The sequence below is a fragment of the Passer domesticus genome, chromosome 5 (assembly GCF_036417665.1).
Source record: "Passer domesticus isolate bPasDom1 chromosome 5, bPasDom1.hap1, whole genome shotgun sequence".
Taxonomy (NCBI): domain Eukaryota; kingdom Metazoa; phylum Chordata; class Aves; order Passeriformes; family Passeridae; genus Passer; species Passer domesticus.
Window position 1 is genome coordinate 17,535,349 of NC_087478.1, and position 17,474 is coordinate 17,552,822.

At 36.7% G+C, this 17,474-nt stretch overlaps 1 long non-coding RNA gene across 1 annotated transcript; it reads left to right on the forward strand.

The window, feature by feature from the left end:
* The first annotated feature begins 10,572 nt into the window (after positions 1–10,572).
* On the forward strand, positions 10,573–17,028 carry LOC135301265 (uncharacterized). Its single transcript, XR_010363004.1, has 3 exons — positions 10,573–10,738; positions 13,382–13,704; positions 15,186–17,028. It is a non-coding gene; the product is annotated as an uncharacterized LOC135301265 (long non-coding RNA).
* The last annotated feature ends 446 nt before the right edge of the window (positions 17,029–17,474 follow it).

Sequence of the window (17,474 nt, forward strand, 5' to 3'; positions counted from 1 at the left end):
TGTTCATGTATAATGTCACTTGGGTAATTAATACTAACTCCATTTCTGCTGATGGAGTGCTTTCATTACTTTATTCCTCTCAATTTCTGTTACAAGACACCGCAACCTTTGTCTTACAGATAGAAAAACTGAGTGTCAAAGAAGCTTAAATGACTTGTTTAGACCAACCCAGTGAGTCAGCATTACTGTCAAGCAGGAAAATTGCACCTTTCAAGTTTCCATGGCAGAACATAGTCTACTACAAAACTTTAGGACTCTGGTCAATATTGGATAACATGTTATAATGCTTCATTTGGAATCTGTTCTCCTTCCCAGCACATAGCACCTGACTGACCTTGCAAAGTTGTATCTTCAGCTTTTCCCACCCAACCAACAAACCAAATTCTCAGTACACTGAATCTGTATGGCCCAGTAGTCACTGATGTTAAAGCAATTTACATCTTCCCATCATTTCAATATACATTACCTCAATAGGAAATTTGAAGTTTAGCTTCTGAGAAAGGGGAAAACCTAAAAGAGTGTCACCTATAAATTAACATTCAGTGGAGAGATGAGGAAGTTTAAATGCAACACCCATATCCAATATCCACTAGAGTTGTGCAGTTTTAGCACATCCACCCTTGGATTTCTCTTAAAAGTTTACATTAATAAAAGGACAAGTAAGGAAAAATAAAAATTGCAGAATATAATGTGATATTTACTGGTTACAGTCCATTTTTCTGGGTAGGAAAGAATACAGTAGATCACAAGATATACTCATTGTCAGCAAAAGTTCAGTGAAATTCCTGTTATCTTAAATAAACTAGTTGTTAAAAGGTACTGCTGATAGGCTTGTCAGCAAGAGGAAATTATTTTAGCTCTGTTCCAGTATTGAATTGTTACAAATGAAAAGTACTATAACCTTGAACACTGAGATGTTTCTTAAACCAGCAATAAAAATTATCAAAAGGTGGCTTCGGACAGCCTTTTTAACAGAGTTTTACATCTGAAGTTAATGTCCTAGTGTCTAAGCTGTAGTAATTATGGAGATAGCAGCATCTTGGCTCTGATCATTAAAAATCTAAGGACTTAATGCTGTTCAGAAATAGGTTCTACTAAAGTGTCTAAACACTGGACAGTACAATCACATATATCCAGACATTTCAATCACTTTAAAAAAATTGGTATAAAGACTTAAAACCTAACTTTTGATAATAAAACATTATTATTTCTTTAATACCAAAAAGACAATATTCAAAATTAAAAATGGTCCTAAACAAAATGCACAAACCCTATTTTATGGAATGTTCTTCCTAAATTTTACATCAATTACTACTAAGTTCAGAGGGTGTCACAATCACATACCTGAGAAAAAAGGTTTACCTAGCTGTCTCTTCATGTTTCAAATGGTATAACCCTTGTTATAAAAACTAAATTATCAAAAGACTAATATATAAAATTTATTACATACATATAAATATAAAAAATGAATTACATAAAGATTTTTTTTCTAATTTATCAACATATAGCAATATAGAACTGAAATGTATGGCTTTAAGATTATGTTTAATATGTCTATAGAGAAACATGGTTTATATATGTATATAATATTTATATTATTTTTTATATAATAAAAAAATACTGAAACTTTTGGTCTGTAATTCCCTGTCACTGCCAGTGCACACTGCTCGTATTTATCCCAGCCCATAGTATGATTTTTCCATTTTGTTCTTTTACAGAAAATTGAAACACAGAGAAGCCTCTCTACATCTCTTGTTCAGCTTTCCCCTGATTTGTTTTGGCTCTCAGCCCCGCTTGAGATGTACTCTCCTCATGAAGAAAAGAGATGTGGAAAGGACATCCAGAGGTCATCTAGTCCAAGGTGGGACATAGTAAACTACGTCACTGCTGACATTCTTACAAATAAGGGTGATTGTGCATCCTCCCTCACAATCTACTACAGCAGTCAGCTGTCCCTGAGGCTGAGCTTCTTCCCAGGGCCTGTGGTAGATTTGTACTGCTGCAAACCCATTACCTAAAATTTTCTCAACACTGGACAGGAAGAAAAAAATATTTATTTTTACTTTTCAACAACTTTTGATATTTGAGGATTATTATCACATCCCCCTGAGCCTTTTTGAGCAATCCTGTTTCCTCCAGTGTTCCCTGGCAGGCTATACCTTGTAGAGAATCCTGTTGCTCACCTCTGAACTTGCCACAAATCCACCTCAAGTACCTCAGACCAGCTGTATTAATCCAACTGCTTCTAGCCAGAACTAATCATGGTGGAAAGAATAATTCATGATTTGCAGCCTCTACTCCTGCTTTTCAGTCCCAGCATGAAACCTGACTTTCTCACAATAGCACACTCTTGCTAAATTGTGTTCATCTTCTGATTCACCTTCTGACCTCCTTAAGGTCTTTCCTTAAGGAATCAGCACTACACCACCTGTTCCATGAGTATTATTTGGCAGTTAATAGTTCTACCTTGTATAAGTGCATATAGAATTGGAGCTAGCAAACATTTCTGGATGAGGGAGACCCTTCCAAAGATCCCAGTTCAATACATGCATTTTCCTGTTAGACTGTAGATTAATGTCAACTAAAGTTGTGGTTTTCTTTTCTTTTCTTTTTTTTGGCACCAGTCTATAGAATTTGCCTCCAGATCCAATTTCCTTAACTTGTTAATGACAATGCTGCATGAGAATCAAAAGTTACATTAGAGTCAAGATATATTAAATCTTCTGCTTTCCTTCTCTCTACAAAATGTGTTAGTTTCTCATAGAAGAAAATTAGATTGATTTGGCACAATTTGTACTTGACAAATCCCTGTTGGCTATTGTTCATCTCATTTGTTATCTTCAAGGTGCTTGCAGACAGTTTGATTATTTGTCCCAGTGTTTTTCCAGGAACTTGAGCTGGTTGGTCTGTAATTCTCTGTTTCTGTCTTTTTCTTGTTCTATCTCCTATTTTTCTGTCTCTCTCTTTTCCTCTGCTAACCCATTGCCTTCCTATTTATTAAACTAGGCATTATATTAACCCTTTCTAGTAATTTGAGTTCTCATACCTTTCTCCGAGCTCTCAAAGAGAACAGAAAACAACTTGTTTAACTAAGATGGTTTATAGGGCTACTTGCAGTCTCTTCAAAAGAATTAAATACTACAAGTATGGACTCAGGGCTGCTGCAGTATTTACTCTACCTTCCTACCCCAACCATTTCAGTGAAGTAGATGTGGAAATTGATTTGCGTTAAGATGTCAAACTGCTAACTGAAGCAGCTGAAGCTGCTTTTCTCCTGTTCCGCTGTTCCTGCTGCAAGGACAGTGACCTGGAACAGAGGAAGGGACTGACAAGCAGAGGGATTGTTTTACGCTGGTCCTGCCACGCTCATCTGAGTACAGTGTTATGAGCCCTCAGTATCATTAAACCACTGCTACACATTAGCAATTTACTGCAGCTAGAGCCTCAACAAAATAGAACAACACAAATCGTTCTTGCCCTTCTGGTGACATTTGTGACTACGGTTTTCTCCCACTTACTACTCAGTCAGGTCTTCACTAGATTTTCCACATGCTAGTAATGTATTTACAGATGTTTTCCTTTTCCTCCTTGTGGTCTTTTCTGATTGTACCACACTTCACAGCTTGGTTTCCCTAATTTTGTCCATATATACTTACACTGTTCTTTTATCCTTGTGCCTGATATACTGACCTAGTTTCAATTTCTTCATGCTTCCTTTTTGTGTTTGAGGTTAATGAAGAGCAGAAGATTTAGTCAAACTGATCTCTTGCATAAGAAGAGCTTGTGATTGTGATCTTAATAGTGTTTCTGTGAGGAACAGCCAAATTTCCTTTTTTCTTTAGCCTTGTTCCTCAGGAGAACTAACCTAATAATTCTCTGAGGGCAGAACTTTGCTCAGAAGCTTTTAACTCCATTTATTCTCCATTACTGTTATTTAAAACAATGTGTCCTGTTTCAGATGGGACAAATGGGACAAGCTGTCTAAATAAAAACAGCCAGATCAAGTCCATGAATAAAATTCAGCTGTTGCCTGTGGAATAAATCTTCAACCTAAGTTTCTTCAGGTAGGCTCTGATTTTGAAATGTAAGAGGGTCTTTCTTATTAGTAAAATAAGAAATTGTAACTCCTGGTGTCTGGACTTCTCAGTTTCACAAGAAGAATGTACAAATACTAACTTTCCCTTTCAGCAAATTTGGAAAATAAGTATTACAAGAAAGAAAGTGAAAAGTTTCCCTGCTGCAGAAAACAGCTAATGTGACTCTGCTATTTATGTGTTACATCAAGAAATCACTCTACATTTTATTCTCCCTGAAATGTGTGAATTTCTTTGAGCTTTTGTGCCTTTACAGCAGCTCTAAGGCTCTAAAGAAGATCCCCTTCTAACATTAAACACCATTATGCGTCGTGTAAGCTTCTTTGATGTAGGATGTAATTTCAAGTATCCATATGCAGACTCATAGCTCGCAGCAGTCAGCACTGCCACTTAGAAGTTATTATCATGGGGTTTACATTTCGAAAATTTCTTTTAATCTTTGAAGTCTCTCTAGGGAAGTCACTCATGTTTCTCAATGAAAAGTTGAAATAGTAACAATCTTCTGAAAATATTATATAGACAATTTCAGTATTTTTAATGACATTGATTACTTAAATATATTTCAAGTCCTAATATAAGAGTTCTGAGCTTACAGTAATGGGCTAATAGATTGCCCATAGCAATTAGTTGCTCAATGTGCAGCTAACATTTTTTATTGCTGATCTGAACCCATCCAAACTATAAGGAGAAGAAAAAATGAGAAAAACAGTTACTACTCATGTACAGTCAAGACCCATAGCCACTCACAGAAGGAGTGTAGCCACTCCTGCACACAGGTGCAAGACCTTATTTATTCATCCATCAGCTTTTACAGTTGCTATAGTAAGTTGCAAATACCTAGAGTATTAAAACCAAATGTTGGAAAATCATGATAAATTATCTAGGATTAAGAATACTTTTTGGAGGTGAATAAGAGAATACATATCTGACATTATGACCCATCAGAAAGGAGATGAAACTGATTTCCTTAATTGCAAGTCAGAATATGGCAACTGTGAACATTCATGAGTGTTCTTGCAAATTTTTTCTAGTGAGATCAAGCCTTAATCACTCAAATTGTAAGTACAGACCATTAAGTGTTTGAGAAAACTAGCATGGATAAACACTTGAATTAGTAAAAAATTACTCTGTTACAAATATATTCTATGGTATAAGAAAGAACTTATCACTTTAATGAATACAGATTTCTATGAGTTGTGCACATGTAAATAATAATCAGAGATCTACTTTTTGTGAGATCTTTAAACTCTCTGTAAGACAAGCTATTGAGCAAGCCAAATCTGAGGTCAGGGGCAATAAATATCTGTGTTCACTGAAATATAGTTAACTAAATGTGAAACTACCACAGGGTAAATGTAATAGGACCATCATCAGCTCTGGAAAATAAAACCATTTCATGGTGTGTTTTTTCCTTTCAACTGTACTGACTTATAAGGAGCAAATAATTGTAATGAAAATAAAAAATATGGAAAATTTTGTTTGTGGGGCATTAATGGACTTTGCAAAACTACATCTTTAAAAAATTTATGGAATGTTAAACATCTTTAATGGCAAAAAAACCTCTTTATTTATGAAGTCAAGGCCTGGCTTAGCTACCTCTGGTTTCTCCCTGACATTCTGCTCAATTAGCCTTCTGAGAGTCCCAAATAGGCAATGACTTACCTTTAGTATCTGCTAAAAACTGCAGGAGATCCGAGTGGTAATATCCATGGGTGCCTCAAACTAAACAGGAAACGTGGTCTCAAAGTTGGAGGGAAATTGCCTTCAGATGTTGATTTCATTCTTCCCAAACTTTTTCACTAAAATGTGTGAGATTTTTATGAAAGCCTTGGGCTCTGATTTTGCTGATATTCAAAGAGTTTCCAGGCTGGTTCTGCAGGTTCTGAACTCCCATCAGAGGTGAGGTTTCTAGTCTGAACTCCTACTGAAGTCACCTAAAGTCACTGTGATGTATATCCATGCAGACAACAATTGGCTTTGGTCCCATGGACTCTGTGACAAATACAGAAATATCTCAAATGTTCCCAGACTCTATATTTAGTCAGTCACTGTTTATGGATACATGTTGGTTGTAGAAGTTTGACGTTTTTGAGGCAGCAAAACAAAAAAATATATTTCTGTTTCCATCAGGTGGAAGATCTAGTTTTAAGAGCTCACTTGGTGAGAGAGTTCAGTCTCTAAAATAACTAAGGATAACTTCAAAGAAATAATGCAGTGATGCTAATACACATTAAACCAGTCCAATTTTATATCTCCAAAGATGCAGTAGTAAAACTCTCCCTGAGAATATTGCCCACAAAAGATGAAATATTTGGGAGGGAAACTGGAACTCAGTTATCATAAGCCATACCAGGAATTACCATTTCATGAAATCAGTGGGGACATGGTTTTGAGAAAGCTAAAGCCGTGAAGCTGATGTTACAAAGATATTTCCAGCTGCAGTTCTGGCTGTCTGCAACAGAATTTTGCAGATTCCAGAAGTTCATGCTGGGTCAGCAAATTCAGAACCCTTAGAAATGTACAGTGTTTACCCTTTGCTGTGAAAGTTATGTGCCTAAGTAAAGTAGTTATAACATTGGCCTCCTCTAGGGAGTCCAGGGTAGCTGTCTTTAGTTATTATGATAAACACATGCAAAATATTTGGAAATCTACAGTAACACATTTGGAGGGGCAATAAATGAAGAGCTGAAAGCATCACAAGGGACATTGACATGTAGAGATGTACTTGGTTGACCAGTAAGAGCCCCTGACCATGACAGGTTCTTTCAGCAAAGTTCAGAATATTAATCTTTGCATGCATTGGTGGGAGCAGGGCACAGCTTCTCCTGCCCTGGTACCCAGGCCAGAAGCCTGCAAAGCTGACTGTGAGTGTTTGTCTCACAGACTACCTCCCTATGTAGCTGTTGCATTTTCCTCTGAAAAAGCTGAAAAGTCCAGCCCTGGTCTTGATATAGGTCCCACAAGATTAATTTATTGTTCAATTTAAAAATTAAAAACACCAACTGTCTTCCAAAAGGCTTCAATGGTCATCTACTAATTCTTAGCACAGTTACCTATTTTCATTTTTCTAAGAAAAATACATAAATACATAAATAATTCCTATGCTAGTTTCTGGCAGTATGTGTATGACTCACCAGGCACTGCTAAATTCCTTTCTCAACCAGACGAACACTTATTGTACATTTACTTTTTTTATATGTTCACAAGGGTGTTTTAATCTGCATACCCAAATTAATCCTAAAATATTTATAATAAGATTATCTCTCTCAAATTCAGCTTTTCAAAACTACAACATGTAGCAGGGTTGTCTAGACTCCTTCCTAAGTAATAAAGACAGCTATCTTTGGATGATGCCCCTTCTCATCTTATGCTACTATGAGTGCCAAAAATAGTTGAAATTATTTATCATCTGAGGACATTTCCATTTACTGACTGCAGGGAAACCCTGGGCAATAGCATAACACCATCAAACATTTTGTCTTCAGTATGAAAACTGTCTTTAAAAGACCCTGTCCATCACTGTCCACTCCAGACACACATTTATTTCCATGTATAATTGCCAGAGCTAGAGAGAACTGCTCTGGGTCAAGCATGGCTGTTCAATGGGTGAAAGAAGGTTTTGCTAAGCCTTTTGCAGGGATATTACAGCTCTAGTAGCAACTATTCTGTCAACACAGAAACAGAGCTGAGAGGAATAGAATCACCTTAAGTTAGAGCCACAATTCATTTTAACTAACTCATTTGTAAGAATGTGTCTTTCAGTCGGATGAAATGAAATAACATTCACATTGCTGAGTGTACCGTTGCCATGGTTTCGGATTAGTACTTCCCAATTCAGGGTCCCCACTGAGATTCTCCCAAACCAGATGCTGCTCACCAGCTCCTTTCCCCCACCTGCCCTCCCCCTTCCTGCTCTGAGGATGGAGCTGAGAATTGGAGGCACAAAAGCTGCAAATCACAGGTTGAGATAAGAACAATTTACTGGGAACAGAAATGAGATAAGAAAACGAACTGTAATTGCAACAATATTAATAACAAAAGGTATAAGACAAAGAAAAGATTTACATGGAAAATGGAGACAGATACTGACCAACTCTCCCCCACCATGCCGCTATTTCTCCCACCAGAAGGGAGAGTCCTTCTTTCCCCACCCCAGCAAAGACATAAAGTGGTATTGAGTAGCATTGTGAATTTGGCAGTGCCCCATCCCACTGATTTGGGCTGAAACCAGGACAATAGAGTGTAGCCATGATATTTTAGTGAAAAGTCCTCTGCTGGGATTTTTCCTGTCCTGAGGAGCTGAGAGCCTCAGGAAAGAAATGTAAACAATAACTATCTGCTGCTGTGGAAGGCCACAGGTGCATCTTCCATTGGTCCACGTGGATTGTTTTCAATCAGTGACCAATCACGGCCACCTGTGCCAAGGCTGTGAGCAGTCACAGGATTTTTGTTATTCATTCCTGTTCTATTCTTGTCTTAGTAGTCTTCTGATCTTCTTCTCTCTGTTCTTTTAGTATAGTTGTAATGTAGCATTTTAATATAATATATAACATAATAAATCAGCCTTCTGATGAAAATGGAGTCAAGCCTTGTGTCCTCACACAAGGGGTCTCAGCATAAACAACAATAGGGAATATAATTTAATAGCTTTTTAAAAAGCATCTTCTGTTTTTAAACTAAAAATTGTAAAGTTACCAGCATTTTTAAAATGGTTAAGAAATCCAGAAGGAAAGGTTTTTTCCTTCCTTGACACCTTAAATTTTTATGACTTTTCACATATGTCGATGTAGCAACCTCAGAATTCTGTAAGATTAAAGCTAATATAATCAGCAGGACCAAAAGAAATGAAGAACAGAAGCTCTTCAGTTACAGAGGAGGAAGGGAGAAGTGGACAGGGATCAAAGTGCAATAATTTTTAATGGATTAGCAAATAAATTATAATACAAAAGCTTTTTAGAACTGACAATTGAAAGAGGAACTGCAGAAGTCTGTAAAGTTATAATTGGTTCATCAAATGAAATCAGATAGTAAAATATTGGGTGTCACAACCTTTTCTAAAGACTAGCTCTTAAACAGACACTTTTTATAGGATTCATTTTCTGATGAGATGAGATTCATTTCACCTAACTTTAAATATCTACTTTGTAGCTTTCTGCATCTGAGATAGTCTCCCTAACATCCCTTTATATCATTGATAAAAATGACAATTTAGAGTCCAATTAATTTGATTTATTTTGGTTGCCTACTTTGACATGAGATGAATAACATGCAAGAAGAATATTTTTTCCTCCACAGATTAAAAAAAAGTCTGTGGAGAGCAAGGTCAGCTATTTATACTTACATTGTAGAGCTCTGAGTTTGGATAAATTCATTTACATGGTTGACAGAATATCATCTTCATAAACCTTATTTATTTCAGTTATTGGAATCACTTAGGTGAAAAATGTCTTATCTGGAGGTAAATGGTAATATTGGAAAGAAAAGGGTAAAAGGACATGAAAAGCTTTTCCTTGAGTTTGTGGCTTACTTTTCAAGACAATTTGAATTTAATATATTTCTGCTCTTATTCAAAATTAATTGCAAAAATTCTCTAAAAGTCACTAAAAGTCTGTGTATTTATTTACCAGATTTCATTTCCTGGATAAAGTGAACAGGTTCCATATATGAGGGAGGTAATCCTCGCAGAGAGGTGTCAGAGCTTCAAAAGGCAGTGAGAACTGCAAGAAGACAGTGGAGGGATGATATCTTTTTTAGGTAATCTAATGTAGTTGGAAAGAGCAGACAAAGCTCCAGCACATCATCTTGCCAAATATCTGCCTTTTTTTGTTTGTGTTGTGTCATCTCTGCTAGAGGACAAGGTCTTAAGTAAGAGCTTGAGATATTGAGCACACAATTCTTTTATTTGCTTACACAGAGAAAACAATTGTGATCACAGGGAAGCAATTTTCTCGTGAACAATATTTTGGGCACTCTTCATTTATACATGTGGGGGACTTGTGTATTTTTGAGGGCAGCATTTTTGTGTTTTTTATTTCACAAATTAAGCATCTGTCTCTTTGAGCTCTTTTTGGAGTAAAAAAGGTTAGTGGTTTAGCAAACATAATTTGGACATCAAGATCACACAGATTTCAAAACTTCCTCATACAATATGCTTTTTTAGACCTTGTGGCTCCCTCAGACAATTCAAGTATGTAATTTATTGATATAAATATCTACATGACATGACAAAGTGCTCTATGAAGTTTACACAATCACATTGAGAAACCACATCTACCCTCAGAAAATAAGAGTAGCTGCAATGAGCTATCAGAAGGAAGATTGTAGTGAGTCTTTCTCCATTTTTATCAAAAGATGTTGTGTTTTATTTGTATTCTTTCATATATGTTTAATTCCGTTTCTTCACAAAGGAAAAATCCTGAGGTGTTTTTCCATGGAAACCAATGGGACTTGGCTGTTTGCTGCACATGTCAGTACTGCACAGAATTTTGTAGTGCCAGAATCAATCCATAGGTTTTTGGGCCCTTGAGGATAGTCACAGAATGATGCATCTCATTGCTGCAACTCCCAGTGACCCGTTCTGGTTCTGTCTCCTGATTATCTCCCTAAAAATCTGCGGATGGCTGCTTCACCTCTTCAGTCACCAGGTATGGGTTCCTGTGTGCAATCCCACCCTACCACACCCAGCTTCCTCTCAGCGTGGTGAGGTCCTCCCTTGCCTAGGAACATGACCCTTCTGTCCAGCCTTGAGAGGGAAACTGAGGAATTGCCACTCCTTGAGCCAGGGGTAATTGTGGTAATTCTTAATGCAGACTACTTTTGTGGCAGTTACTTCTCTCATGTTCTTAACTCTAAAATTCCAGTTGGATCAGGAATTTGAATGTGGTTCTGCTTTTTTACTAATCTTTGGTATTTTTCGGACTGGTACGTTGCTGTTGTAGCTTTCCTCCATCTGTATATTAACTCTCAATAAAAGTGTACATTTTTGTGAGCCTGGTGTAAAATGTCTTAAATTTTCTAGAAGTAAATTTTCTAGAAAAATCAAGCTATTAGCATTCACAGCAAAGGAAAAAAAAAGTTTTTTTATTGCCCAATCTTCAATTAGAATAAAGGCTAAATCAAGTTCAATCTTCTTCCTTTTCTACGCAAATGCAACAGAAAATTCCTTTTAATTTCTGTATATACAGCATGAGTAAAGCTTTCTATTGATATTTTCAAGATCTTTAATCACATTCAAGAAGAAACCTGGGAGGAATTTTTATTCTTTTTACATTTAATCCCTAAGTCTATTAATTTCCAGTAGAATGAACAGAACTCAGTAAAATCATTTATTTAATATCGGTGACTTATCTGACTAGCACCTAGTAACAATAAAAGGACTTGTCAATGCAAAACTAGCAGAAGCTCCCAGTCCCTAGAGTGGTGATTCACAGATGGTAAGAGTGACTGGGAGCTGGCTTGAAAGAGAGGGAATGACTGAAAATAGTTCAAATACTCCAAAATATTCGATGAAGATCAGGACAAAGCTAATACAAATCATCTAATTATCTGGAGAAAGGGAAAAAAAATAGCGTGTGCTGAAAATTTTTTGATTTTATATGGAAAGTTAAATTCTGAAGGTACAAGAAAAAGGAGCATCTGTAAGAAAGGTTACTTTAAAAAATATTTGCATCATATTAATGTGTAACATCACTATTTTAGAAAATAGGATAGAAAAGAAAGGGTTCTCATAATTTCTGTGTCTCAAAGTAATATTTCTGCAGTAAAAAAAATAATTCAGAGGAAATTTAGGGGTGGGTTCTCATGAAGCTTAAGTTTAGTTAAGTAGTAGGAGAAACATCATGCAACTTGGATGACAAAAAAGACAATTTATAACTATTTTCACATGAAAAAAAGATCAAACAAAAACTTCAGCTGCTATTCTTGTAAGAAAATTTCACACCAGGAATATTTTGTGTCCCTTAAAAATAAAGCAAATCAAGTGTTTCATGAAAGTAAATAAAGTTGCAGTAGTGAAAATATGTGTTCTTTCTGCAGCTCAAATAATATTGAAAAGTGAAATTAATTAGATGTATTTATTACACAGAATAAAAGACTTCAGATTAGTCAATCTAGTGATTACCGCTGCAAAAAGAATCATGTAAGCAAATATACTCAGCAGTTTGTTTGGAAATACGAATTTATGATTCAAAGAGTATTGTGCTCTCATTCACCAGTGGAAATTTTTCTCCATGTCTGCAGCTTGTAGGAGCCGTTATGTGGTGATATTTACCACACCTAGTATTTACTATGATTCCAATACTTAGAGAGGAAATTCTGGTAAATTTTTTAGGAGTGATAAACACAGAGTGCACCTGCTGTTCTTTCCTATATCTGGCTTTCTCAACTTTTAATACAAGCATAGAAAAAAATACACTGCTATGGTAGCAGGAGCTATTCTTAGCTAGTCAGCACAATCTGCAGAAACAGACTGATTCACTTTGATTGCCACTCAGCAGGGCTTAAGGTAGAAGTCATATGTAAATAGATGGGCTAGAAATGGATGCCTGTATTCATTAATCTTTCATTAGATTCAATCTCAAAATTACCCAAAGGTTTTACAAGGACTTTTAAAACTCTAATTTGGCCCCTGGCCTTTAAGCAAAATGAAAGCTATTGATTGATGTTCTGGCCAGGATGCAAATGAGCCCATCATTTCCTGAATCAGGCTTTATTAGTTTAGATGCACTTTCATATATCTGAACAGGAAAGATGCTTGGACATGAAAATTTTTATAAAGCTTCATAGTAAGGTTAATATTGTGTTAAATTATCTAATTAGGTCTTAGTAAAAGCAAAGACTTATTCTATTATTTCTAGAAATTTACAAAAATTTACTTTGCTGTACTTTAAAATGAGAAAAAGCACAACAGTAGTTTAAAGACAGGAAAATACATATTCTCCAAATTGACTTTTAAAATACTACTTCTCTGTGTTACTCAAGCCTGAAAATCACAGATATCTGGATATAGAGCTTACATTCATATTCTTTATGGAATGATCCATACTCCTAAAGTGAATTTTGCTGTGCCCTCTACCATAAGAGAAGGAAGTGTCTTCAAATTTGAAGCAGCAATACATTATCTAGCTATTTCCTGTGTTGAAGTGCTAGAATTAATTTTTTTTCTGGGAGAACTTAGTGTTCCTTTTTCTTTGCTCCCTTTTAATAGCCTAGCAGTAAAAAGACCTTAAGAATCAGATCCGTATTCTGAGTTCCTTTCAGTATGAATAGCTCTAACTTTCCTTTTCTAGGGACTGCTCAACCATCAGTTTCCAGAGCAATCTCATCATCAGTCCACTACGGTGGAGAGAGGAGTGCCAGAGAATCAAGTAAAAGACAGTTTTAACTCCAGCTAAAAGAAGGAAAGTCAACCTGCATGACATTTATTTATCAACGCTGGACAAAAAGTGACAGAAATGGTCATAAGCATGGATATTGCAGCCTTTACATCTTTTGTCTCATCTGAATATCCCGGACATCAAAGAAGAACTAGAGAGCCCCTGGGTGAATGTTCTTTCTCATACCGTGACTCTCAGGATCTTGGCTGCATGGAGACTCAGCTAGGAAAGAGAAGGTGAGATTAGGAGAATTCAGTATCAAAGGTCATACTTGGAAAAGATGTTTCAGGAACCCTAAATTCAGATATTCACATCTTGAACGAATATACTAATACTTCAGATCATAGTAGTAATCAGGACCATAACCAAATTCCAGGTATTCTCAGTAACTTCCTTTGCACGGAACAGTTCAGTTGGATTGTGGGGAAGCTGAAGGTTGACTCAATACGTGTGTCAATATGCTCTGAGAAATTATACAAATTAGTGCTGTGTCTGCTAGAGAGAATCACAGAGAGCACAGTTTTGGTTACGGGAAAGCCTTCTGCAGGGAGAAAGTACTGCTAGTACCTGTAGGCACTGCCTGTATTAGATCCAGTGATTTACTGATGTGGCAGAAGAAGAAAAGCAGAAAAAACCTGGCTCATGTCAGTATTTACAACACTGGTCAAAGACATGGCTTTCAGCTGCAGCCAGTATTACCATTAAGTCCTGCAAGAACATAATGAATCCATGAAATAAAAAAGGCATTGAATAAAAAAGCAAGAACAGCAAAGAGGACATCCACAATGGACATTTTTAAGTCACAGACATATCATTGGGTCAGCTCTTGGCAGGTCAAACTCAACCATATTAAGCATCTGTTAAAGGCCATAAGAGTTCCTGAACATATTATACCTCTGGTCCAAAGAAAGGGCATTTATCTTTGTCTGAAGTGCATTTTCACATGCCCACCTTACAGCAGCCACATACTTTCAGTCAATACCACTCAGCTTGCTCCAGCCTGGAACCCCATGTGTCTCTTCTGTCAGGTGTTGACAGGTACTGATTATTTAGGAATCATAGACAAGCAAACAACGAGTGAAATTTTTAAATAAATCTTCTAAGACAAAGAAGAAGAAAAATAATATGAATTTGTGGAAAGGGCCAGTAGGTAATACAAGAAGTTCAACAAAGATAAATACAAGTGCCAGTCTCTGGGAAGGCAATGGCCTGTGTCACTTTCAATGAAACAGGTTGGGGAGTGATGACTGGGGAGCAGATGTGCAAAAAGCAGTCCTGGGGGTCCTGGTGGGAAGCAAGATGAGTGTGAAAAAGCAGTGACTTGGCAGAAAAAGGCCTCCCAGGCTATCTTAACAGAAGCAGAACCAGTACACAGAGAAAAGGGATTATCCTTCTATTCAGGTTTCTCTAGAGTATCATGTCCATTTTGAGTCCCCCTATACAAAACAGTCATTGAGAAATTGAACCATTCAACATGAGGTTGTGAAGATGTTGGGGTTCTGGAGCATTTGTCCTGTGAAGAGAGGCTGAGGAAGCTGGGCTTGTCCATAGAGGGAAAGCAATGGCTTTGGGCAGACCAGAGTAGACCCCAACTCCTAACAGCAGGTTAGCAGGAGCATGGTGTGAGGCATACTGGGGCATGGCAGGAAGACAGAAGACATGAGCATAAATTGAAGCAAGAGCTGCTCAGAGCAGATGGAATTTTTTTTTTCCCCAGGAGGATGATCCAACCCTTGAAGAAGTTCACTCTTGGAGATGTTGAAGACACAACTGCATAAAACCATATGCATCTGTGTTTGACCTCAAGATGATCCTGCTTTGAGCAGAACCTTGGACTGGAGACCTGCTGTAGTCCTATCCAACCTGACCTATCCTGTGATGGTAAATTCACAGAGGAGAGAGGACAATAATAAAAGGGATCTTAAAAGCGGTTATACTTTGTTATGAATGTAGAAAGTACAACTTTGCCTCCAATAATTAAAGCACAAGTTGTTTTACTGACCATCCGGCCATGGGAGTGTCAGACATTATCCACAGCAAATTTTGCAAAATAACATACAGCTTGGAACATTTAAATCTACAAGGAGGAAAGAAAAAATGAGAAGTAACAACTGACATATATTTTTTTTTACATAAGGAAAAGTAAATTCAAATAATATTTTCATTGAAATATACTGTGGATAACTTACTACACTCTCTGTGTCAATGAGGTTTTGACATTTATCTGATAGACTACTTGGTTTTGGGGTAGAAAAATATAGAATATTTCCCACAGAAATAAGAGTCTATTATGACCAGTTTTAGGCAGCTTTCATTGGAAGTGATGATATGTTTCCCAAAGTAGAAAGCAGAAATTAAATACAAAGACCTTGTTATGAGAATGGCTTAGTTATCATTTGGAAGACAACCCCAAATCAGACCAGGGAATAAGGAGCAACATATTTTTTATCTAATGCAGTAACTTACCCCAGTTTACTTTGGGTCAATGTTTTTATATTTTTGCCTGAAAAAGAGAATGTTTTACTTTTCAGAGGTCAGTTGTTAAAAATAAAGTTAGCTGAAGCTAGACAGTATTTTACAAGAAGAGCTTTTATTAAAACCAATTTTCTGCTGAAAAAAGTCTGATTGAAAACTTCAATTCTTTTAAATACCTGGTTGAGGCTTCAGGTTCTTAAAAAGCTCCAAGGATGTGATACATGCAGGCAACAAAACTTCAGTGTGTTTTAATTTGTTTTCTATTAATATATTTTTAAATCTATGAACATTCAGTTCAGTAAAAACCAGTATTTTCTAAACTTACACAGAAACAAGAAAGATCTTGATTCAGTTCTTCAAATGGATTTCTGCTTGAAAATACTAAGAGAAAACTGCAGAGCTGGAATAATATAAATCAGAGCAATTATTCCTGCTGCTATTCCAAAAAAGTATACACTTAGAATCACTGTAATTTAGTAAACAAAACATGCACTAGATGACACAGGGGAGCACAAAATACAATAAGGGCTGATAACATATTGCTGGTGATATTAAAATGCTTGTAATAGTCTGTCTTCAATGCTGAAAATAAAGGAGTTCACAAGGAACAACAAAAAAGAGCCAAAGTTTGTGATGCATTAAGAATAACACTGGACTTAACTCTCTTTGTGTGTATTAAAATAACTAAGTGCAAAATATCTTCATAACATGATGCACTTTTTTTTTTTTGCCAGAGATATGTTTGCTATCCAGGGATCACTTGTCCTTTCTTTTGATGTCAGTAGAGTATTATTTAACAGACAACTTACCTGAAGTTAGATGGATTTTGAAAATTTTTGTCACATGACTTTAATCTTCTTTGGATGAAAAAATGTTCTGCTGAGCAATTAAAAACATCAGAATGGTGGTCTGATTCTGACCTACTCTAAATGCTAATGAGATCCAAACTGCTGCCATGAACTTCAGAGAAGGAAAAAGCCTAAAGAGACATATATATTTCTCAGGAGACTGTTGCTCTTTAACCCTCAGGTCTTACTACAATGAAAAATCACATCCAAGGACATTGACTGTTTCTCATCACAGTCATCAGATTTCCTCAGAGAGGGTGGCAGAAGCTGGTAGAGTTGGTTCCTGTCCTGTACCTGTCCTGTGGATAGCTTTGTGTTGCAGAGCTTTTAAGCTGGCATCCTTCTACAGTACTCAAAATTCATTTTGGCTCCTGGGTGTGTTTTTCTGTTAATCAGCTGCCAATCCATTGTATAAGTCTTTCCAGAGTATTTTTTAAAAGTTTCCAGTCTAGCAAAGCAAGGCTGTATAGGCTATTTCCAGACTTGCTGTCTCAGTTGTCTTGGCAGGATCCCAAGCTGTGGACATGGAGGGCAGAAAGCCTGCTCACAAAGGGGAGCTGGGGGAGGAGGAGGGGAAAACTGAAATGTGAGTGCAGAAGAAGGAGCAAAGTTCAGAGAAGTGGTCATAACCTTGAAAATGGGTAAGACCATGTGGAAACAGGATGGAGCAAAGGAGTTTGGGA